At 40.7% G+C, this 24,251-nt stretch overlaps 1 protein-coding gene across 3 annotated transcripts in view; it reads right to left on the reverse strand.

Moving 5' to 3' along the window:
* LOC124005027 (CMP-N-acetylneuraminate-beta-galactosamide-alpha-2,3-sialyltransferase 4-like) overlaps window positions 1–23,921 on the reverse strand; it is a 56,705-nt gene extending 32,784 nt beyond the window's left edge. The window contains exons 1-2 of one of the 3 annotated variants that reach the window (XM_046313871.1): window positions 23,633–23,913; window positions 9,641–9,689 (exon numbers count right to left, since the gene is read on the reverse strand). The gene's annotated coding sequence lies outside the window, so the exon portion shown is untranslated. Of the gene's footprint in view, window positions 1–1,116; window positions 1,169–9,640; window positions 9,690–23,632 lie in introns of those variants that run through there. The other 2 variants (XM_046313874.1, XM_046313872.1) reach the window with 2 other exon arrangements.
* Window positions 23,922–24,251: the final 330 nt, after the last annotated feature.

Consider the following 24,251-nt stretch of genomic DNA (forward strand, 5'->3'; position numbering starts at 1 on the left):
ATAACAAAAACACAAGATACAATGACCAAGGCGTGACACCTGGATCATAAGACAAAACTCTGCAGAATATCTCTGCAGTAGATTGGTGGTAAGGTGTATAACTTAATAAAATGTATGTAGACAGAAAACTAGTGTGCAATAAAAATCAAAAACCAAAGAACATAATTATTTTCACAAAATCGAAGTGTGAGACCTTGGCTGCAGTTTGAGTCCAAATCTTTTCAACATTTATATCAATGAATTAGCAGACATGTCAGACCATTCTCCAGCCCCAGGACTCACACTATTTGACACAGAGGTAAAATACCTGCTATATGCTGATGATTTGGTACTTCTATCACCAACCAAAGAAGGTCTTCAACTGAACCTTAACATTCTACAGCAGTATTGCCATAACTGGGCCCTGGCAGTAAATATATATATTATTTTTAAATCATGATATCACCGCCCAAAAAAACAGATGTCAGAAACACAAATATAAATTCACCCTGAACAACACCATAATTGAACACACTAAAAATGACACATACCTTGGTCTGACCATATCGGCATCGGGAAACTTTAATATGGCAGTGAAGGCACTCAAAGAAAAAGCCCGCAGAGCATTGTATGCAATAAAAATGAAATTATTCAATATCAACATCCCAATTAGAATTTGGACCAAAATATTTGACAGTGTAATGCTACCAATAGCTTTTTACAGAAGTGAAGTTTGGGGGCCACTCAATAAACTGGACTTATATGTGGGAAAAACATCCAATTGAAGCCCTATATGCAGAATTCTGTCTGAGAAATCTATAAGTCCGGAGAAATACACTAACTAATGCATGACGGGCAGAATTGTGCCGCTTCCCAGTGGTAATGAAAATACAGAAAAGTTCATTAAAATCAACTGGTGTTGGACCTAACCAACCAAGCTGACACCAGCACTGCTTCAAAAGAAAGAATTCCAATAAACAAAAACATGAACCAATCAAAGGACTCATATTTACAACATTGGAAAAACGAAACAAAATCCCAAAGCCGACTAAATTGCTATCTGGCCCTAAACAGAGAATATGAATTGGCTGATTATCTCTACTCTGTCAGAGATATAAAGCCGAGACAGATCCTTACCTAGTAAGTGAGTGACCACCGATTGGCAATAGAAACCGGCAGACATGGTTACCCAAAGAGGAGCGTGTATGTGGTCACTGCACGGCAGGGGAGGTAGAAACAGAGAGGCACTTTCTCCTTTACTAAATATTCCTCACCAAGTGATTAATTATTCACAGAAATTACTACATTTATTCCAAATTTTAACTTATTAAACCCAGAGGAAAAACATAAAATACTCATGGGGAAGGAGCAATGGCTCCTCTTGCAGCCAAATATGTCTTTGTCTGCCATAGCCTGAGGGATACTGGATAATAACATCTGCATAGTTTTCACAGATCCCTCTGGAACTTTCATTGCGCACACCTGGCCCTTATTCCCATTAATTGTATTTGTATATATATGCCCTTTCACCATGGTCTGGTCAGTTATTGTTACAATGTCCATTGGTGCGTGTGAGTACGTGTGCTGTGTGTTTTGGGCATCGTGCCATTGTGGATTGCGTAGATGATTACGGATCTCGTCCCGTGTGTTAATCATTGTGCGCGTGTGTTATTTATTCGAAGTACTCCTCACTCTTTTGTTTGGGTATCACCATGTGTTTTTGTATAGTGTTTGTTTGGTCTTTGTCCCCGTGCCTTTACACGGTACGCCGTATTTTGGGTACAATAAAAAAAAAACTATTATGCATTCCTGCGCCTGTCTCCCGAATCTCTTCATACCAGCATGACAATAGTAAACAGTAACTTCCTTATTATTACTATTATTGCTATTACTATTATTGATGTTGTTGTGATTATCATTCCAAATAGTAGGGGTGATGGTAGTGATAGCAGTTTAGTGATGGTGGTGGTAGTAGTAGTAGTAGTAATAACGATGATGTTGGTGGTAGTAATGATGAAGATGATAATGGTGGTGGTAGTAATGATGATGATGATGATGATGGTGAAGATGACAGTTAGTTATAGTTTAATTTTCCATGTTTAGCTTTTCATATTTATTACATTTCTACTACTGACTTAACATTTAATTGTTGTGTTTTTTTGTATTATTATTTACTACCATTGTATATTATTATTTGTTATGCTTTATAATTGTTTTACAATGTATATTGTATACATTGTTGCTTAGGCAATATTGACACAATATTTTTTATGCCAATAAAGCAGCTTGAATTTGAGAGAGAGAGAGAGGCATAGATAGAGCCATAGAGACCGAGAGACAGAGGCGTGTAGAGAGAGAGGCGCATAGAGAGAGAGGCGCATATAGAGAGAGGCGCATAGAGAGAGAGGCGCATACAGTGGCTTGCGAAAGTATTCACCCCCTATTTTGTTGCCTTACAACCTGGAATTAAAATACATTTTTGGGGGTTTGTATCATTTGATTTATACAACATGCCTACCACTTTGAAGATGCAAAATATGTTTTTATTGTGAAACAAACAAGAAATAAGACAAAAAATGTTTTAACTTGAGCGTGCATAACTATTCACCCCCCCAAAGCCAATACTTTGTAGAGCCACCTTTTGCAGAAATTACAGCTGCAAGACTATTTGGGTATGTCTCTATAAGCTTGGCACATCTAGCCACTTGGATTTTGCCCATTCTTCAAGGCAAAACTGCTCCAGCTCCTTCAAGTTGGATTGGTTCTGCTGGTGTACAGAAATCTTTAAGTTATACCACAGATTCTCAATTGGATTGAGGTCTGTGCTTTGACTAGGCCATTCCAAGACATTTGAATGTTTCCCCTTAAACCATTGGAGTATTGCTTTAGCAGTATGCTTAGGGTCATTGTCCTGCTGGAAGGTGAACCTCTGAAACAGGATTCCCTCAAGAATTTCCCTGTATTTAGCGCCATCCAAAATTCCTTCAATTCTGACCAGTTTCCCAGTCCCTGCCGATGAAAAACATACCCACAACATGATGCTGCCACTACCATGCTTCACTGTGGGGATGGTGTTCTCGGGGTGATGAGAGGTGTTGGGTTTGCGCCAGGCATAGTGTTTTTCTTGATGGCCAAAAAGCTCAATTTTAGACTCATCTAACCAGAGTACCTTCTTCCATGTGTTTGGGGAGTCTCCCACATGCCCTTTGGCAAACACCAAATGTGTTTGCTTATTGTTTTCTTTAAGCACTGGCTTTTTTTCTGGCAATTTTTCCATAAAGCCCAGCTCCGTGGAGTGTAAGGCTTAAAGTGGTCCTATGGAAAGATACTACAATCTCCGCTGTGGAGCTTTGCAGCTCATTCGGAGTTATCTTTGGTCTCTTTGTTGCCTCTCTAATTCCCTCAATTTCCTGTTCTGTGAGTTTTGGTGGGCAACCAACTCTTGGCAGGTTTGTTTTTGGTGCCACATTCGTTCCATATTTTTATAATGGATTTAATGGTGCTCCGTGGGATGTTCAAAGTTTTGAATATTTTTTATGACCCAACCCTGATCTGTACTTCTTCACAACTTTTTCCCTGACCTGTTGGAGAGCTCATTGGTCTTCATGGTGCCGCTTGCATGGTGGTGCCCCTTGCTTAGTGGTGCTGCAGACTCTGGGGCCTTTCAGAACAGGTGTATATATACACTAAGATCATGTGACAAATCATGTGACACTTAAGTAAAGTTCACCTGTGTGCAATCTAACTAATTATGTGACTGCTGAAGGTAATTGGTTGCACCAGATCTTTTTTAGGGGCTTCATAGCAAAGGGGGTGAATGTATATGCACCTACCACTTTTCCGTTTTTTATTTTTTAGAAATTTTTGAAATAAGTATTATTTTTTCCATTTCACTTCACCTATTTTGACTATTTTGTGTATGTCCATTACATGGAATTCAAATCAAATACAGCTTTTAATTATAGGTTGTAATGCAACAACATAGGAAAAATGCCACGGGGGGTGAATACTTTTGCAAGGCACTGTAGAGAGAGGCACATAGAGAGAGGCACATAGATAGAGAGATGAATAGAGAGAGTGAGGCATAGAGAGAGAGAGATGGGTCAGATCAGTAAGAGGATGAACGGGAGAGATGATACTTCATCACCATCTAGGGACATTTTCAATCCCACACCGTCACATACAGCTCACCACAATCTGCTACTTTAAATTTTGCTTTGGAGTGGCCGAGTATAAATGACGGATTAGATGAGATTATAGGTCGCTCATGTCAATCTCAGACAGACAGACAGACAGACATCTTCCACGGACTCCCCGTCTCTGGACAAAATCTGACCACATCCCCCCAATGTCATTGTCCAGAATCATGAGGGTTTGCCCAGCCTGACAGGCCGTTCATTTTGACTACAAAATAAGCACTTCACTCAACTACAGATGTTTTTACATTTGGAACAAAACATTGAAAACTAAATATATCCATGTAAGCTGCTAGTTTCTATTTAGCAACAACAGTTAAATAGACCTGGTGTCAATCATGCATGCCCAGCCTGGCAGAGTGTGGAGGATCAAAGACCACATTATCTTTTAAAACCACCACAGTTTCTGGTTGTGGATTCAACCCACCAGCTAAACAATCTGTGCTGTCACAGCATTAGCACTGATAAGCTATTCCTTTGGGGAGACGGTCTCTCCTTCAGTTCACCTTAATAGACTGGAGCTGTTTTGAAAATAGGATGGGTGGGGTAGGATTAGTATGTGTGGTCACTGTGTGATTGATTGCTCTAGCGGAACCCCAGGCCTAGACAGGTTTTAACCAGGTAGGCCAGTTGAGAACAAGTTCTCATTTACAACTGCGACCTGGCCAAGATAAAGCAAAGCAGTGCATAAAAAACAACACAAATTTGTTTTAGATTTTTCTATGTACAGTGTGTGCAAATGTAGAAGAGTAGGGAAGTAGGTAATAAATAGGCCCTAGAGGCAAAAACAATTACAATTTAGCATTAATACTGGAGTGATAGATGTGCAGATGATGATGTGCCTAAGGTTAAGGTCCACCCATGCTGCCCTGAGCCAATTGTAATCCCTCTTTGTGGCACCTGACCACACGACTGAACAGCAGTTCAGGTGCGACAGAACTAGGGCCTGTAGGACCTGCCTTCTCAATAGTGTTGTTAAGGCATAGTAGCGCTTTATTAAAGACAGACTTCTTCCCATCTTAGCTACTGTTGTATCAGTATGTTCCGACCATGACAGTTTACAATAGGGTTACTACAAGCAGTTTAGTCACCTCAACTTGCTCAATTTCCACATTATTCATTTCAAGATTTAGTTGAGGTTTAGGGTTTAGTGAATGATTTGTCCAATACTTTTAGTTTAAAAAATATTTAGGACTAACTTATTCCTTTCCACCCATTCTGAAACTAACTGTAGCTCTTTCTTAAGTGTTGCAGTCATTTCAGTTGCTGTAGTAGCTGACGTGTACAGTGTCAAGTCATCCGCATACATGGACACACTGGTTTACTGTCTCAGCTACCGCATGGCAAGCGGTACCGGAGCGCCAACTCTTGGACCAAAAGCCTCCTTAACAGCTTCTACCCTCAAGCCATAAGACTGCCCACCTGGACTATTTACATTGACCCCCCCCCCCCTTTGATTTTACACTGCTGCTACTCGCTGTTTATTATCTATGTATAGTCACTTAACAAATTCTCTCGACTAACCTGTACCCCCACTCATTGACTCTGTACCGGTACCCCCTGTAAATAGCCTCATTATTGTTATGTACATTTCCTGTAAATATTTTAGTAATGCTATTTCTTGAACTGCATTGTTGGTTAAGTCTTGAGTAAGTAAGCATTTCACGGTAAGGTCTACCTGCTCTATTCGGCGCTTGTGACAAATAAAATGTGATTGGACTAGTAAAGATTGAAAAAAGTAAGGGGCCTAGACAGCTGCCCAGGGGAATTCCTGATTCTACCTGGATTATGTTACAGAGGCTCCCATTAATGAACACCCTTTGTTTTCTGTTAGACATGTAACTCTTTATCCACAATATAGCAGGGGGTGTAAAGCCCTTACACAAGTTTTTCCAGCAACAGACTATGATCGATAATGTAAAAAGCTGCTCCGAAGTCTAACAAAACATATTATCATCAATTTCTCTCAGCCAATCAGTCATTTGTGTAGGTGCTGAGCTTGTTGAATTCCCTTACCTATAAGCGTACTGAAAGTCTGTTGTCAATTTGTTTACCGTAAAATAGCATTGTATCTGGTCAAACATATTTTTTGCCAAATGTTTAGTAAGGGTTGGTAACAGGCGGATTGGTCGGCTTTTTGAGCCAGTAAAAGGGGCTATACTATTCTTGGGCAGCAGAATGACTTTTGCTTCCCTCCAGGCCTGAGGGCACACACTTTCTAGTAGGCTTAAATTGTCCTTTGTACAACCTGTTACATAACGGGGGGACACAAGCTTGTAATGGCAGGGTAGTGGGTTCGATTGTAGTGGGTTCGATTCCTGGCACCACCAATACGCAAAATGTATGCACGAATGACTAAGTCGATTTGTATAAAACATATATGTATATATAAAGTGCCTTCTTAATAAACGTACTCAGATCTGTCAGGATTTGGCCAGGATTGTTCCGGTTTTGGCCACTAGATGCCCCCATTGTGCTTTTTCGACCCTTTTGTTTTCCCTTGTTTCCAGTTATTATTTGCACCTGTGCCTCGTTTCCCTTGAATGTATTTAAACCCTTAGTTTTCCTCAGTTCTTTGCTCTGTGTTTGAATGTTAGCACCCAGCCCCAGCGATGCTGTGAACATTTGTTCCTCCAGTTGGACTCTCTTGTGGTACTCTGTTTTTGTTCGTTTATTTATTTTTGATTATCTTTTGAGGCATTTTCCCTGCTGTACCTACCACCTTGTGGATTTACCTTTTGACTTAGAGGATTACCTTTTTCTCTTGGAATTACTTTTGACGTTGTGGATATATATTGTTGCCTGAAGAACCTTCCTTTTTACTTTATTAAAACACCGTCTCAAGAATTGCTGTGTCTGCCTCATCTTCTGGGTTCTGCCGACTATTAGTGGCTCAGTTTGCTAAGTGACTGTTTCTCACACCGGAGACCTGAGTTTGTAACTGGGTCCTGACAAGACCTCTTCACTTTTTCCATATTTTGTTCCATTACAGCCTTATTCTAAAAAGGATTCAATAGTTTTTTCCCTAATCTACACACAATACCCCATAATGACAAAGCAAAAACAGGTTTTTAGAAATAGAAACTGAAATATTTGTATTATTTATTTAACCAGGAAGGGCTCATTGAGATTTTAAAATCTCTTTTTCAAGAGCGTCCTGGCCAAGATAGGCAGCATCAAGTCATTGCAAAAATGACAGACAAACAACATGAAAAACTACAAGTAATCTAGTAAAAACCATAGAATTCACGAGTATAACCAAATCAAAAACAGCAAATGTAAAAAATTGACAGGTCAGGGAATCAGTCGCAAGATCATTCATCAGTGATTTAAAAATACCAATCGGGACAAGTTCTTCCAGTTTAAAAGTATTTTGTAAGGCGTTCCAAGACGATGGCGCAGAGTACATAAAAGCCCTTTTACCTAATTCAGTTCGGACATTTGGAACAGTTGGCAGGATAAAGTCCAGCGAACGACGAAATTACCCATCACATTTGTGAACAATAAAAATGCCAAAATAAAAAACTAGTAAACCCAAAATGGCTTTGTAAATAAAAGTATACCAGTGACTGAGCCTACGAGTGACTAGAGAAGGCCAGGTTTTGCAGTTTAAAATACATCTCAAAGTGCCATGGTACAGGGTGTCAATTGATCTCAAACAATGAGCGGAAGCATTCATATATAAAATATCCCTATAGTCTAGTAAAGGCATAAATGTAGCCGATACTAGCCTCCTTCAGGCTTCAAAAGAAAAACAGGCCTTATTCCTAAAATAAAATCACAATTTCAGCTTGAATTTTTTTGTAAGTTGTTGAATATGCAATTTAAAATAGAGGCCATCATCAATTAAAATTCCAAGATATTTATATGAGGTTACAAATTCAATCTCCTTGCCCTGACAGGTAGTAATAGGTGAAAAGTTCAGAGGTCTATTTCTTGCTTTAGAAAACACCATTAGTTTAGTCAGTATTGAGGATAAGCTTCAATTGACACAAGGTATGTTGAACAGTATAAAAAGCAGTTTGCAAGTTCTGGAAAGCTTTTGTAAGAGACAAGGCACAACAGTACATAACAGTATCTTCAGCATAAAAATGAAATTGTGCATTTTGGACATTTTTGTCTAAATAATTTATATAAATAGTGAATAAGAGAGGCAAAGAGAGGCATATTACATTCAAATAAGTATTCAGACCCTTTACTCAGTACTGTGTTGAAACACCTTTGGCAGTGATTACAGCATCGAGTCTTCTTTGGTTTGACACCTGTATTTGGCACAGCTGTATTTGGGGAGTTTCTCCCATTCTTCTCTGCAGATCCTCTCAAGCTGTCAGGTCGGATGGGGAGCGTTGCTGCAGAACTATTTTCAGGTCTCCCCAGAGATGTTCGATCGGGTTCATGTCTGGGCTCTGGCTGGGCCACTCCAGGACATTCAGAGACTTGTCCCGAAGCAAATCCTGTGATGTCTTGGCTGTGTGCTTAGGGTCATTGTTCTCTTGGAAGGTGAACCTTCGCCCCAGTCTGAGATCCTGAGCACTCTGGAGCAGGTTTTCATAAAAGATATCTCTGTACTTTGCTCTGTTCATCTTTGCCTGGATTCTGACTAGTCTCCTAGTCCCTGCCGCTGAAAAACATCCCCACAGCATGATGTTGCCAGGTTTCCTCCAGACGTGACACTTGGCATTCAGGCCAAAGAGTTCAATCTGGGTTTCATCAAATCATGTTTCTCATGGTCTGAGAGTCTTTAGGTGCCTTTTGGCAAACTCCATGCGGCCTGTCATATGCCTCTACTAGCCGCCAGTGTTTATGCGCCCTGTATTTGGCGTGACCGTTTTGTGCCAGAGAAATAAATCTGCAAATCACTGATCCCTCTGCTCCAGACTCCTACGCACCACTCCTCGTAACCCCTCTGCTCCCGACTCCTAGTAACCCCTCTGCTCCCGACTCCTAGTAACCCCTCTGCTCCCGACTCCTAGTAACCCCTCTGCTCCCGACTCCTACGCACCACTCCTAGTAACCCCTCTGCTCCCGACTCCTACGCACCACTCCTAGTAACCCCTCTGCTCCCGACTCCTACGCACCACTCCTAGTAACCCCTCTGCTCCCGACTCCTACGCACCACTCCTAGTAACCCCTCTGCTCCCGACTCCTACGCACCACTCCTAGTAACCCGTGACATGTGGACTCTAATCAAGTTGTTGAAACATCAAGGATGATCAATGGAAACCGGTTGCACCTTTACTTATGTAAATAAGGTTTTTTATTTGTCATACATTTGCAAACATTTCTAAAAACGTGTTTTCGCTCATTATTAGGTATTGTGTGTAGATTGCTAAAGATGTATTCATTTTTAATCCATTTTAGAATGTGGGAAAAGTCAGGGGTCTGAATACTTTCTCGAAGGCACTGTATATTACTAAGCAGTCTTATAAGCAATCAAAGCTCTGTCGATAACCTAAATCCCATACCTTTCTCCATGTCCTTTAAAGGGTGGATATGTTGACTCTGGGTTCCTCCCTGTAAAACAAAGGAGATGATTAAGACAATGGAGAACAATATAAAGTGGTAACTGATGTGGTGATCAAATGTATGACTATAAGAAGATAATATCCTTAATAGTGGTTTATACAATGAAGACAACCATTATTAGAAACTGTCAAACTGAGTGCATGACTGGTGGAAACCAGTAAGAAAGGACGCTTGCTTTATCTCCATGCTAAGAACATTATCATTCCTCAACTTTAAGTGCAGAATGCCGTGATCTCATCATTTAACCTACTATCATTAATTTGTATTTCTAAACAGGATTCTGACTCACAAATCATGAATAGGCAAACTGAACATCAAACCATAGCCAAATTGAATAATTTCCCAAGTGGTTTAAAATGAACCCCAATTGACTTTTAATTCCAATGCTAACTCTTCCACCCTTGAGTCAAGCATTGTGTGAAGAACTTTTAGCACTGTTTTTCAGTTGTAACCAAAATGCCAACATCAGGAGGGTATAAACGCTCCTTCCCTAACCAACGGTGCCATATGCTACCTGACAACTCTTGCCTCTATGAGCCCCAGTGCTCTTTTCCATGACGCAGTGTGTGAGAGGACTTCTTTGAGGGAGCTCTAACCAGCTCCACATGCCTGCTCTGAGCAGGAGGCACAGGTCCTCAGAGGCAGCACAATGACTGTCTGTGTGGCATGTGGGGAGCAGCCTGGGAGAAGAGAGGGCCAAGTGCTGGGTAGGATACAGTGGGGCTGGCAGAGGCCCAAGTCCTCAGGCCCCTTCGCGTACGTGGAGGGGATCCGATCTAGGTCTGTCTGAGGCACCACACAGCTACAGCTGATTTTTTTACGACTTCACTGTAAGTGCTCCTCTACCTGTGGATGGGAGCTAGGCTGTTTGGCCAGGCGGTTTGGCCAGGCGGTTTGGCCAGGCGGTTTGGCCAGGCTGAGGCGCAAACGGCAGAGATAAAGATGTCAATAGTCTCCCTATAAGGAGTCATACAACCTGAAATGATAGATCAATACTATTGGATTTGAGATTACGTCTTTAACTGGGAAGAATTCCTTTCATGGGAAAAATAACTGCAACATTTTGAGATGAGCATTATACTGTAAGTCTACTTAAGTTTCAATGTCACATGCACAAGTACAGTGAAAACAATGCAGTAATTAATAACAATGTAATACTAAAAATAACAAGGTAGAACAAAAACACAAGACATAAAAATAAGAAAAACACAATAAAGTAAGTAAGCAAGCATACTATACACAGGGTCAGTCAATTCCAGGTCCATATTAACAATGTGCAGGGATACTGGGTCGATAGAGATAGATATGTATAGAGATAAGGTGACAGGGATAGTGGAGTAACAGAGGTAGATATGTATAGGGATACTGGGTCAATAGAGGTAGATATGTATAGAGGTAAAGTGACAGGGATAGTGGAGTAACAGAGGTAGATATGTATAGGGATAAGGTGACAGGGATACTGGGTCGATAGAGGTAGATATGTAGAGGTAAAGTGACTAGGCATCAGGATATATGATAAACAGAGTAGCAGCAAACTATATGATGATTGTATGAGAGTGTGTGTGTGTGTGTGTGTGTGTGTGTGTGTGTGTGTGTGTGTGTGTGTGTGTGTGTGTGTGTGAGCAAATTATGGCGTGAGTGTTTGTATGTGTGTTGGAATATCAGTGTGAGTTAGGGCTGGGCATATATATCGTGTGACGATAGAGTATAATATGAAACAATAGATGTTTTTCTATAGTTTATTTCTTTGTGTCTCTAAATTTACCTTTTTAGATTTTATACATTCATATTTTATATTTTGTTACATGCTTAATTGAAAATTTGTACAGGTTCTATATAAAATAAATAATCAAATACGAGTAAGTACCTTTTTATTTGAGTATAATTCAAAATGTTATAAGAAATAGGCCTTTACATGTGGTCATTTTATTCATTGAATTTACAGAAATTGTGCAATATCGTGATATGCATCGTTATCGGGATATGAAATCGCCTATATCGGGATATGATATTTTGGCCATATCGCCCAGCCCTTGTGTGAGTAGGGGGTAGGGCCTGTGAGTGTGCATAGGGAAAGTGCAAAAATAAATATAAAATACCAAGGTCAACTCTAATAGTATGTGAGGCCTTTTTGTTAGCTATTTAGCAGTCTTATGGCTTGGGGATAGAAGCTGGTTACAACGCTTTACATTCAGGTATAGCCTACTTTATGAATGATTTACAAATGGTTTATAAGTCGTTGGGCTGTTTATTATTAGTGGATATATTGTTTATCAATAATAATAATCTTTAATAAACCGTTATAACACCTTAGTTGAAATTGTGTGATTGTCATTTTTCTGCTTGCTAATAGTCTAAGCATTACCATTAGGCCTCCTTATTGTAGTATCTTGCTAATACTAGCAAGAAGCCTACAGACATTGATCCTTCAGCCAATATGAAAATATACTGAAGGAACATTACCATCTAATCCAAAAATTACTGGCCATCTGATTTCTCTCAATCCTGAATAAAACAAAGCCATGTGTGCATGTATTCAGCTCACACAACTCAATCCATAAAACAAAACAATGTAACATACGCAGCCATGCCAGGCAACTTTAGAAAATAGCCTAACAATAATGTTGTGACTGAGCTTTTATGGGGCGAAAAATAAACTTTCAAGTATGCATTAGGTTAGGTAAGGTCTGAACAGGGTGCTTAGTGTCTGAAAAACACTAACTGAACAGCTCTTATAAGGAACAAGAAGGAACACTACTTGGCAAGAGACACCAGACTCAGCCTAATCACCGCATGCCACATGAGCACCCTGTATGCTACATTGAGATGACAATAAACGATGGGTCACGAACACAACCAGAGGGCCTCATAGAGGAGAGTGAAAAAGGAGGGAATGCAGGAACACCAAGAACAGCCTTTCCTTTAAACATTAGGCCTAACATAATGGAGGACGCTTGGAGAGTGATGCCATCATGTTCCTGAGTTAGGCTAACAACAGATGACTCCCTGACTCAGAAGATAAAGTTTCAGCAGGATTTAATATTTTCTGTCCAGTTCCCTGGGCTCAGTGGTGTGGCATTTTGTCACTGTTTAAACTTCGCATCACATTAAAAAAGACAAACCCATGTAGTCTACTGTACAGAGCAAGCCTGCATCCCTAGGATAAGTATCAGTCTAGACTGACTGTCAGCGATTGGGTGCAGAGATGTAGCGGAGTCAGGTGCAGGACACAGGTTTTGAGCAACACAACTGAGTTTACTCAAAAAAAGTCAAGAAATATACCAAATAGAAAAATACATACACACTAGCACAATCAACAACCACTAAAGACACCAACAATCACGGACAGAACAGAAATGTATGCCAGTGGGTTAAATAAGGAACATGATATGGGAATTGAAACCAGGTGTGTGTAATACAGACAAAACAAAACTGAAACATGGATCGGTGGGGACTAGAAAGCCGGTGACGTCGACCACCGAACACCACCCGAACAAGGAGAGGGGCTGACTTCAGCGGAAGTCGTGACACTGACACTGGTGATGAACAGTACAGTGCTTACTTTTCATGTGTTATTACAATATTATAACAAACCTTCCATTTCTCTCTTTCTTTCTCTCTCTCGGAGGACCTGAGCCCTAGAACCATGCCCCAGGACTACCTGACATGATGACTCCTTGCTGTCCCCAGTCCACCTGGCCATGCTGCTGCTCCAGTTTCAACTGGCCTGGGCCCTAGGACCATGTCCCAGGACTACCTGACATGAGGACTCCTTGCTGTCCCCAGTCCACCTGGCCATGCTCCTGCTCCAGTTTCAACTGTTCTGCCTTACTATTATTCAACCATGCTGGTCATTTATGAACATTTGAACATCTTGGCCACGTTCTGTTATAATCTCCACCCGGCACAGCCGGAAGAGGACTGGCCACCCCACATATGCTCTCTCTAATTCTCTCTTTCTTTCTCTCTCTCGGAGGACCTGAGCCCTAGGACCGTGCCCCAGGACTACCTGACATGATGGCTCCTTGCTGTCCCCAGTCCACCTGACTGTGCTGCTGCTCCAGTTTCAACTGTTCTGCCTTATTATTATTTGACCATGCTGGTCATTTATGAACATTTGAACATCTTGGTCATGTTCTGTTATAATCTCTACCCGGCACAGCCAGAAGAGGACTGGCCACCCCACATAGCCCGGTTCCTCTCTAGGTTTCTTCCTAGGTTTTGGCCTTTCTAGGGAGTTTTTCCTAGCCACCGTGCTTTTACACCTGCATTGTTTGCTGTTTGGGGTTTTAGGCTGGGTTTCTGTACAGCACTTTGAGATATCAGCTGACGTACGAAGGGCTATATAAATAAATTTGATTTGATTTGATTTAAAGTAAATATAGTCTGCACAAACATGATGCACTGATGTTGTGACAAACCACATGGGTTAACCATTTCCCATATCTGTTTGTTGTAGTGATGTACCGATATGATATTTTTGGCGGACACCGAAATCCAATATTTTCCTCGCCCCAAAAAAATAATATACGATAAGTTAAATAGTTAACACACACACGGACGCAGCGGTCTAAGTCACTGCATCTCAGTGCAAGAGGCGTGAGTCACTAGAGTCCCTGGTTCAAATCGAAGCTCTATTACATCTGGCCATGAGTCAAATAGGGCGGCGCACAATTGGCCCAGCGTCGTCCGGGCTGTAATTGTAGATAAGAATTTGTTCTTAACTGACTTCCCTAGTTAAATAAAGGTTACACACACGCACAACAAAAAGTTATTTTGTTAGCATTTACATATGTCCCCATAACCAGTAAAACATAATCAAAACCTATTTCTTTCACTTACTTGCTGTGCTGTTTCACTGTTCATTTGTTCAGCCGTTTCAAACCTAACCAGGATTTCTATGGAACGCCGTTTGGGTCTTTGCGTGTCAAAAAACACTATTTGTAGTTTCAAATAAGCTTGTCTAATCTGTATTATTCGTAGCCATCTATTTACCGCCACAAAACGAAGCTGGCACTAAGACCAGTCTCAACCAACTCTATAAGGCCATAAGCAAAAAAGAAAATGCTCACCCAGAAGCGACGCTCCTCGTGTCTGGGGTTTTTAATGCAGGCAAACTTAAATCAGTTTTACCACATTTTTACCAGCATGTCACATGTGCAACCAGGGGGGGATCCTAGACCACCTTCACTCCACACACAGAGTTGCATACAAAGCTCTCCCCATCCCTCCATTTGGCAAATCTGACCACAATTCTATCCTCCTGATTCCTGCTTACAAGAAAAAAACTAAAGCAGGAAGTACCAGTGACTTGCTCAATACGGAAGTGGTCACATGAAGCGGATGTTACACTTCATCCCCACAGCGACTGTACGTACATATCCCAACCAGAGGCCATGGATTACAGGCAATATCCGCATCGAGCTAAAGGCTAGAGCTGCCGCTTCAAGGAGCGGGAGACTAATCTGGCCGCTTATAAGAAATCCCGCTATGCCCTCAGACGAACCATCAAACAAGTAAAGTATCAATACAGGATTAAGATTGAATCCTACTCCCCCAGCTCTGACGCTTGTCGGATGTGGCAGGGCTTGAAAACTATTACAGACTACAAAGAGATACCGAGACGCAAGCCTACCAGAAAAGCTAAATGCCTTTTATGCTCGCTCGGAGGCAAGCAACACTAACGCATGCTGTTCTGGATGACTGTGTGAAGACGCTCTCTGTAGCCGATATTAACAAAACCTTTAAACAGATCAACATTCATAAAGCACTCAAAGCATGCGCGGACCAACTGTCAAGTGTCTTCACTGACATTTTCAACCTCTCTTTGTCTGAGTCTGTAATACCTACATGTTACAAGCAAACCACCATAGACAAGCAAACCACCTGCCTAAATTATTACCGCCCTGTGGCATGTACGTCGGTAGCCATGAAGTGCTTTGAAAGGCTGGTCATTACTCACATCAACAGCACCCTCTCGGACACCCTAGACCCACTCCAATTCAAATACCGCGACAACAGATCCACAGATGACGCAATCTCAATCGCACTCCACACCGCCCTTTCTCACCTGGACAAAAGGAACACCTATGTGAGAATGCTGTTCATCAACTACAGCTCAGCGTTCAACACCATAATGCCCACAAAGCTCATCACGGAGCTAAGGACTCTGGGACTAAACACCTCCCTCTGCAAATGGATTCTGGTCTTCCTGACGGGCTGCTCCCAGGTGGTAAGAGTAGGCAACAACACATCTGCCACGCTGATCCTTAACTTCTTATGGGCAGGTGGGACGGTAGCATCCCACCTGGCCAAAATCTGGTGAAATTGCAGAGCGCGAAATTCAAATTACAGAAATATAAATATTTAACATTCATGAAAATACAAGTATTATACATCAAAATAAAGCTTAACTTCTTGTTAATCCAGTCACTGTCTCAGATTTCAAAAAGGCTTTACAGTGAAAGCACACCATGCGATTATCTGTGGACAGCGCCCCGCATACAAAACCATGTAAAACATATTTCAACCAGGCAGGTGCGACACAAAAGTCAGAAATAGCGATATAATAAATGTCTTACCTTTGAAGAACTTCTTCTGTTGGCACTCCAAATGGTCCCAGTTACATCACAAATGGCCCTTTTGTTCGATAAAGTTCTGCTTTATATCCATAAAACTCAGTTTAGCTTGTGCACTTCATTCAATAATCCACCGGTTTCCCTCCATCAAAATGCATACAAAATTAATCCCAAACATTACCAATAAACTTATCCAAACAAGTCAAACAACGTTTATAATCAAACCTCAGGTACCCTAAAACGTAAATAAATGATACAATTTAAGACGGTATGTTTAAGACGGTATGTTCATTACCAGAGATAAAAAACAAACGTGCTTTCATCCACGCGCATGGAAACACTATAGCCAAAATGGGAGCCACTTAGAAAAACTACAACTTCTAACTATTTTTTCCAAAAACGAGCCTGAAACTGTTTCTAAAGACTGTAGTTCGTAGGGCTTCCACTAGATGTCAACAATCTGGGAGGACTTCGCCACATAATAAACATGAAAGCCATTGGAAACAGTGGTAGGCAGAATCTTTTTTGGGGGGGGGTTTGTCATCTGGGGTTTGGTCTGCCATATCATTTCTGTAATACTCAAAGGCATTATTTTGACAGTTTTTGAAACGGTAGAGTGTATTCTATCCAAATCTACCAATTATACGCATATCTTAGTTTCTGGGCCTGAGTAACAGGCAGTTTACTTTGGGCACGCTTTTCATCCGGACACGAAAATACTGCCCCTACCCAAGAGAGGTTAACACTGGGGCCCCTCATGGGTGTGTACTTACTCCCCCCTGTATTCCCTGTTCACCCATGACTGCGTGGCCAAACAAGACTCCAACACCATCATTAAGTTTGCTGATGACACAACAGTGGTAGGCCTGATCACCGACAACAATGAGACAGCCTATAGGGTGGAGGTCAGAGAACTGGCAGTGTGGTGCCAGGACAACAACCTCTCCCTCAATGTGAGCAAGACAAAGGATCTGATTATGGACTACAGGAAGCAGGTTGAGAGCTTCAAGTTCCTTGGTGTCCACATCACCAACGAACTGTCATGGTCCAAACACACCAAGACAGTCGCGAAGAGGGCACAACAACACCTTTTCCCCCTCAGGAGACTGAAAGGTTTTGGCATGGGCCCCTAGATTCTCAAAAGGGTCTACAGCTGCACCATCGATAGCATCCTGACCGGTTGCATCGCTGCCTGGTATGGCAACTGCTCGGCATCTGACCATAAGGAGCAACAGAGGGTAATGCGAACGGCCCAGTACATCACTGGGGCCAAGTTTCCTGCCATTCAGGACCTATATAATAGGCAGTGTCAGAGGAAAGCCCATAAAATTGTCAGAGACTCCAGTCACCCAAGTTATTGAATGCTTTCTCTGCTACCGCACTGCAAGCAGTACCGGAGCGCCAAGTCTAGGACCAAAAGGCTCCTCAACAGCTTCTACCCCCAGGCCATTAGACTGCTGAACAATTCATAAAGATCGCCACCGAACAATTTACATTGACACCCCCCCCCTCTTGTACACTGCTGCTACTCGCTGTTTGTTTGTTACCTATGCATAGTCACTTTGTGCCCATCTACATGTACGGATTACCTCAACTAGCCTTTACCCCTGCACACTGACTCAGGAACCGGTGCCCCCTGTAAATAGCCTCGTTATTGTTGTTGTGTTACGTTTTATTTTAGCCTACTTGGTAAATATTTTCTTCTTCTTGAACTGCACTGTTGGTTAAGGGCTTGTAAGGGCATTTCACGGTAAAGTCTACACTTGTTGTATTCGGCACATGTGACAAATAAAGTTTGATTGACGTATTTACTCCTAACGATCTTCACTAGCTGCTAACGTGATTAGCTGAATTACACACTAATGTAATCAGGACCTGAATATGACTGCACGTCACATGACATTTTAATGTGTTCATACATTTATGTAGTTATTACACATTGATTACACTATCACTTGTATTTCATATGTCACAACGATGGTTGCTGGTCAGAAACAGAAAAAAGCTAGCTATCTCATGTATGCAAACAATGTTTTTCCCCAAAAATATAGCAAAAACAACATAATCTGTTTCAGTAGCTATAGTTATATATCTGTTTCAGTAGCTATAGTTATATAGCTAAGTGTCATCTAAAATAACCCTGATTTATAAGACATTCTTATTTGTTCTTATTTGATTAATGCTAGTCGGACCCATCAAGGGGAGCTAGACTCAATAAGGATTAGCCACAATAGTGAACTTTGCGGTTAGCCTTCAAAATAAAAGTATGGCATAATTCTACTATTTGTATTAATTTGCATCACTGTCAATGACATATTTTTATTTTGAAGGAAAACCGCAAATTCCACTATTGTGCCTAATCCTTATTGTGGATAGCTTCCCAACACAAAACCTGGTCCGGTCAAGCCTCACAAGCCAGCTGAGGCTAGCTGGCTGCTTATAACTTTCACTTTGGACAACAGGGTGAAGTAGCTCGCAGGCTATTTATTTTCATGAACTAAAGTTAAATTTCAATAGGCGAACAACAAAGTGGCAACCTAGCTAATATTTAAAGATCCTAAATCATTGCTAAGAATAATGAAAATGACTGCAGTTTCTACTGGACATTGTTTTCAGGCTGGATGTATTGGTGCTAGCTAGGTACCAAGCTAAAGCTAGTTTCCCCAGAAGTTGCAGTCGAACAAATGATGCTTTATTACCAACGTGGTAATGTAAACACATAGTTTGTGGCCAGTGTTTGCAGACTTTGTTGTACAGCTTTGACAGTGCTACTGTATATTTTTTGACACACAAAGACCCAAACGGCATTCCATAGTATGTATGTCGTGAAGCTAATAGCACTGACGCTATTACTGTGTACCTCCGGTAGGGCAACATCTGAAATATAGCGCACTTGGTAGTGTGTACGACTGTTGGCGAAAGCCAACATCACCCACGACAGAGAATGGTTGATTATCAAGGGCAATGAATTCCATTATTTTGGCTTTAATGGATTTCGCCTTTGAGTTGTCTCGCTGAAATTTTCTTACTCTTTCAAATGACTACTCCACTTGTTGACTGCTCGATCCACACAGCAGACATTGTGGGCTAGGTTAGGAATGCTGTGTTGCACGTGTAGCACAACATTTTACGTGGAGTCATTACACCATTTTCCATACGCTATAAATGTATGCACGGTAGCTTTGACATTGGTTTTTAACCTCTAGGGGGCTGTATTTTCACGTCCGGATGAAAAGCGTGCCCAAATTAAACTGCCTGCTACTCAGGTCCGGAAGCTAGGATATGCATATTATTAGTATATCTGGATAGAAAACACTCTAACGGTTCTAACACTGTTTGAATAATGTCTGTGAGTATAACAGAACGTATTTGGCAGACGAAACTCCGAGGACAAACCATTCAGGAAATGATTTTGTTTGAGGTGACAGTGTTTTCAATAGGTTTTCTATGTGGATCTAGACTTCTAAGGCACTTGCTTGCAGTTCCTATCGCTTCCACTGGATGTCAACAGTCTTTAGAAATTGGTTGATGTTTTTCCTTTGTGTAATGAAGAAGTAGCCATTTCCTATCTGGGTGGATAGCCATGTGTTCTATTGTGGTTGGGGTGCGCGACCTGAAAGCTAACTACACTTTGTTTTTATCTGCTATTGAACGCAGTTTATCCCGTCTAAAATGTTATCGATTGCTTATGTTAAAAAAATACTTAAAGTTAGATTAGGAAAGTTGTTTGAAATGTTTGGACCAAGATTACAGGTCATTTATTAGATAATGTGTAGTCATGTCAGGCGAGTTGGAACCGGTGTTTTTCTGAATCAAACGCACCAAATAAATGGACATTTGAGATATAACGACAGAATTTAATCGAACAAAAGGACCATTTGTGATGTTTATGGGACATATTGGAGTGCCAACAGAAGAAGCTCTTCAAAGGTAAGGCATGAATTATATTGTTATTTATGAGTTTTGTGTCGCGCCTGGCGAGATGAAATATGATTGTCTGTGTTTGTTTGATGGGGTTCTGTCCTCAGATAATAGCATGATTTGCTTTCGCCGTAAAGCCTTTTTGAAATCTGACACAGTGGCTGGATCAACAAGAAGTAAAGCTTTAAATTTGTGTATTGCACTTGTGATTGTATGAAAGTTAAATATTTCTAATAATTTAATTTGAATTTGGCGCTCTGCCATTTCACCGGATGTTATCAAATCGATCCCGTTAACGGGATTTGATCCCTAAGAAGTTTTAACATCGGCGTTAAACTAGACATCGGGCCGATACTGATGTTGGCATTTTTAGCTAATATTGACCGATTCCGATATGTTCACCAATATATCGTGCATCCCTAGTTTGTTGGTTCTATAATGTTATTGATACCTATAAATAGTTCAAAACTTGGATATCTTATCATGGCTGTAGATTGAGGAAACTATAGATAATGAGAAAGGCCTATGCCTATTGTCACTTTCTGACCTTTATTTCCTTTGTTTTGTATTTATTTAGTATGGTCAGGGCGTGAGTTGGGTGGGCAGACTGTTTGTTTTTCTATGATTTGGGGATTTGTATGTTTCGGCCTAGTATGGTTCTCAATCAGAGGCAGGTGTCATTAGTTGTCTCTGATTGAGAATCATACTTAGGTAGCCTGGGTCTCATTTATAGCTTCACGGTCGTTATTGTTTTATTGTTTTAGTATTCAGTGTTCAGTACTTTCTTTAATTAAATATTCACCGTGAACACATACCACGCCGCATTTTGGTCCTCTGATCCTTCTCACCTCTCCTCTTCAGATGAAGAGGAGGAAGACCGTGACACCTATGAGATAACACATTAATCAATGTTTCCACTGTTGCCAAGAAACCATTGTGATTGCCAGTCTATTGAGACAATTGGCATCGGTACGGTATTGTATTCCGTTCTTTGATAACACCGCACCTTTACCAGGCTACCAGCCATCCTACACCAGATTAGTAGTATGGTGAATGAAGTGGGCAGTCTATTGAGACAATTGGCATCGGTACGGAATGGCCGATTAATTAGGGCCGATTTCAAGTTTTCATAACAATCGGAAATCGGTATTTTTTGACACTGATTTGGCCGTTTTTTGTGTGTTTAAAAAAAAACGTGAGTTAAGAGCACATTCTTATTTTCAATGACGGCCTAGGAACGGTGGGTTAACTGCCTCGTTCAGGGGCAGAACGACAGATTTTCACCTTGTCAGCTCAGGGAATGCAATCTTGCAACCTTAAAGTGAACTAGTCCAATGCTATAACCACCTGCCTCTCATTGCACTCCACAAGGAGCCTGCCTGTTACGCGAATGCAGTAAGCCAAGGTAAGTTGCTAGCTAGCATTAAACTTATCTTATAAAAAACAATCAATCAATCATAATCACTAGTTAACTACACATGGTTGATGATATTACTAGTTTATCTAGCATGTCCTGCGTTGCATATAAACTGACTGAGCATAAAAGCATACAAGTATAAGACTTGCGGTGGTAGGCAGCAGCAGGCTCGTAAGCATTCATTCAAACAGCACTTTTGTGCGTTTTGCCAGCAGCTCTTCGTTGTGCGTCAAGCATTGCGCTGTTTATGACTTCAAACCTATCAACTCCCGAGATGAGGCTGGTGTAACCGATGTGAAATGGCTAGCTGGTTAGCGGGGTGTGCGCTAATAGCGTTTCGCTCGCGTTTCGTCACTCGCTCTGAGACTTGGACTGGTTGTTCCCCTTGCTCTGCATGGGTAACGCTGCTTCGAGGGTGGCTGTTGTTGATGTGTTCCTGGTTCGAGCCCAGAGAGGAGCGAGGAGAGGGACGGAAGCTATACTGTGGCAATGGCAATACTAAAGTGCCTATAAGAACATCCAATAGTCAAAGGTTAATGAAATACAAATGGTATAGAGAGAAATAGTACTATAATTCCTATAATAACTACAACCTAAAACTTCTTACCTGGGAATATTGAAGACTCGTGTTAAAAGGAACCACCAGTTTTCATATGTTCTCATGTTGTGAGCAAGGAACTTAGACGTTAGCTTTCTTACATGGCACATATTACACTTTTACTTTATTCTCCAACATTATTTGCATTATTTAAACCAAATTAAACATGTTTCATTATTTATTTGAGGCTAAATTGATTTTATTGATGTATTATATTAAGTTAAATTATCATTATTACAAATAAATAAAATACACTTTTTTTTTAAATCGTCCGATTGATCGGTATCGGCATTTTTTTGGCCCTCCAATAATCGGTATCGGTATTGTTGAAAAATCATAATTGGTCGACCTCTAATACCTTTCAATACTAGGACCAGTGGGCTGACCTACAAGAAACTGAACATTCCCTGTGTGCGTTGCTGTATAAGACTATAGGCCTATAAATTGATCTGTTTTTTATAATGCTTAGGCCTAATCCGAGAATGCTGGGAACATTAATAGAAAAGTAGAAGACTGTCAGCACCCTTAGAATTAAAGTTATATAATTACTACATTTTTACTATTTAAATGTATATATACATATATTTTTCCCCCCTGTTATGTGGAGCTTCACCTGTTTGCTATCTTGTTTCAAACCGAATATAACACAATGGACATTGCATGTTGTCAACGTGCATGACAGTTTGCGGACAGTCATAACGGCCACGGCCAACATCATTGCTCTCCATTTCAGGAGCCAGAATTAATTTCAGCAGGGGGAAACTCAGGACATGTCCCTGCTGACAGACAGACAGCATGTGGGGATACAACACAGAGTAGACACTCTCAAGAATCTGTTAACACACTGCTTAGGGAGATTATAGGAAGGTGAAGATGAAAGGATAACATCTCCCACCTCACCGCATTTTCAATGTTCCAGAACCATTCAACTTCCACAACCATTCTGCAAACTTTCCTAGAACAATTGTGAACCCATCAAACAGGTATGTTGCACTTGTTTTTCACTTTTAATTTTTGGAAAGTATTTCCAACAAATTATTTGTTTTCATAATTTATTTAAAAAAGATGACCAAATTGTGCGTGCCTGTTTCTGCCTCAATTGATGTGATGTAAGTTGCCAACCAACCAACTGCATCAAATTGACAAATGTATTATTAGCTAAAGTATCAATCCTATGCTAAACAAATCCATTCGCAAACAGATGTCAAAGTAATTTAATGTTTTCATAAAAGTATACAATGAGAACTTTTAAAGAAATTATACATTTTAAAATAAACAGATTTTAGTTGCCTCTATGCGATTGATGGGCATGGAACCGCTATTTTATGAATGATTCAAATTAGCCAGCTAGCCCAGTATTTGGCAGCTGTGGTTGCGAGAAAAAAAAGCTTGAAAAAGCTCATGTAAATTCACTTACCAGCAATGTAGTTAACACATTTGGCAATCCGAAGCACAAACAGAATATAGTAGGCAAGTAAACTAACGTTAGTAACGTTAAACGCTGTCTTTGAGATGCAAGAAATAGGCGTTTTTATGCACCGAGTGGGAGGCGCCGTGGTATCCCTTTCATTGATTAGTCCTACACGACTTGAAAACATATGGCCACATACCACATTTGAGAAGTAAATACATTTTCCATAGCAAAATAATAATTGGTTGGCAATAATCTACATGGCTGCCATCTCCGCAGGCAGATTGCACAGTCCATTGGAACGTAAATCAGTACAACGCGTACCCTTTTTCAAAAATATGTATTTTGACGCATGCGCAGCTTATGCAGTTCTTGAGCCATTGACCATCAGAAAATAATCCATCAATTGATTGATTGAATACTGATATGCATGTTATTTGTATTTAAATAAGTTCTGAAGTTAAGAAAAACTAAATGTGCTTTTTCTGTGAACTACAAACAGTTTCAGACATTCTCAAGTCATCATATTTTATAATAGCCTATTTATTCATATTTATTCAACAACAAAAATATATATTTTAGTGTGAAGAGAACATCTCTGTTGCCAATACTATTACTGGTAACA

The sequence above is a fragment of the Oncorhynchus gorbuscha genome, linkage group LG19 (assembly GCF_021184085.1).
Source record: "Oncorhynchus gorbuscha isolate QuinsamMale2020 ecotype Even-year linkage group LG19, OgorEven_v1.0, whole genome shotgun sequence".
NCBI lineage: Eukaryota > Metazoa > Chordata > Actinopteri > Salmoniformes > Salmonidae > Oncorhynchus > Oncorhynchus gorbuscha.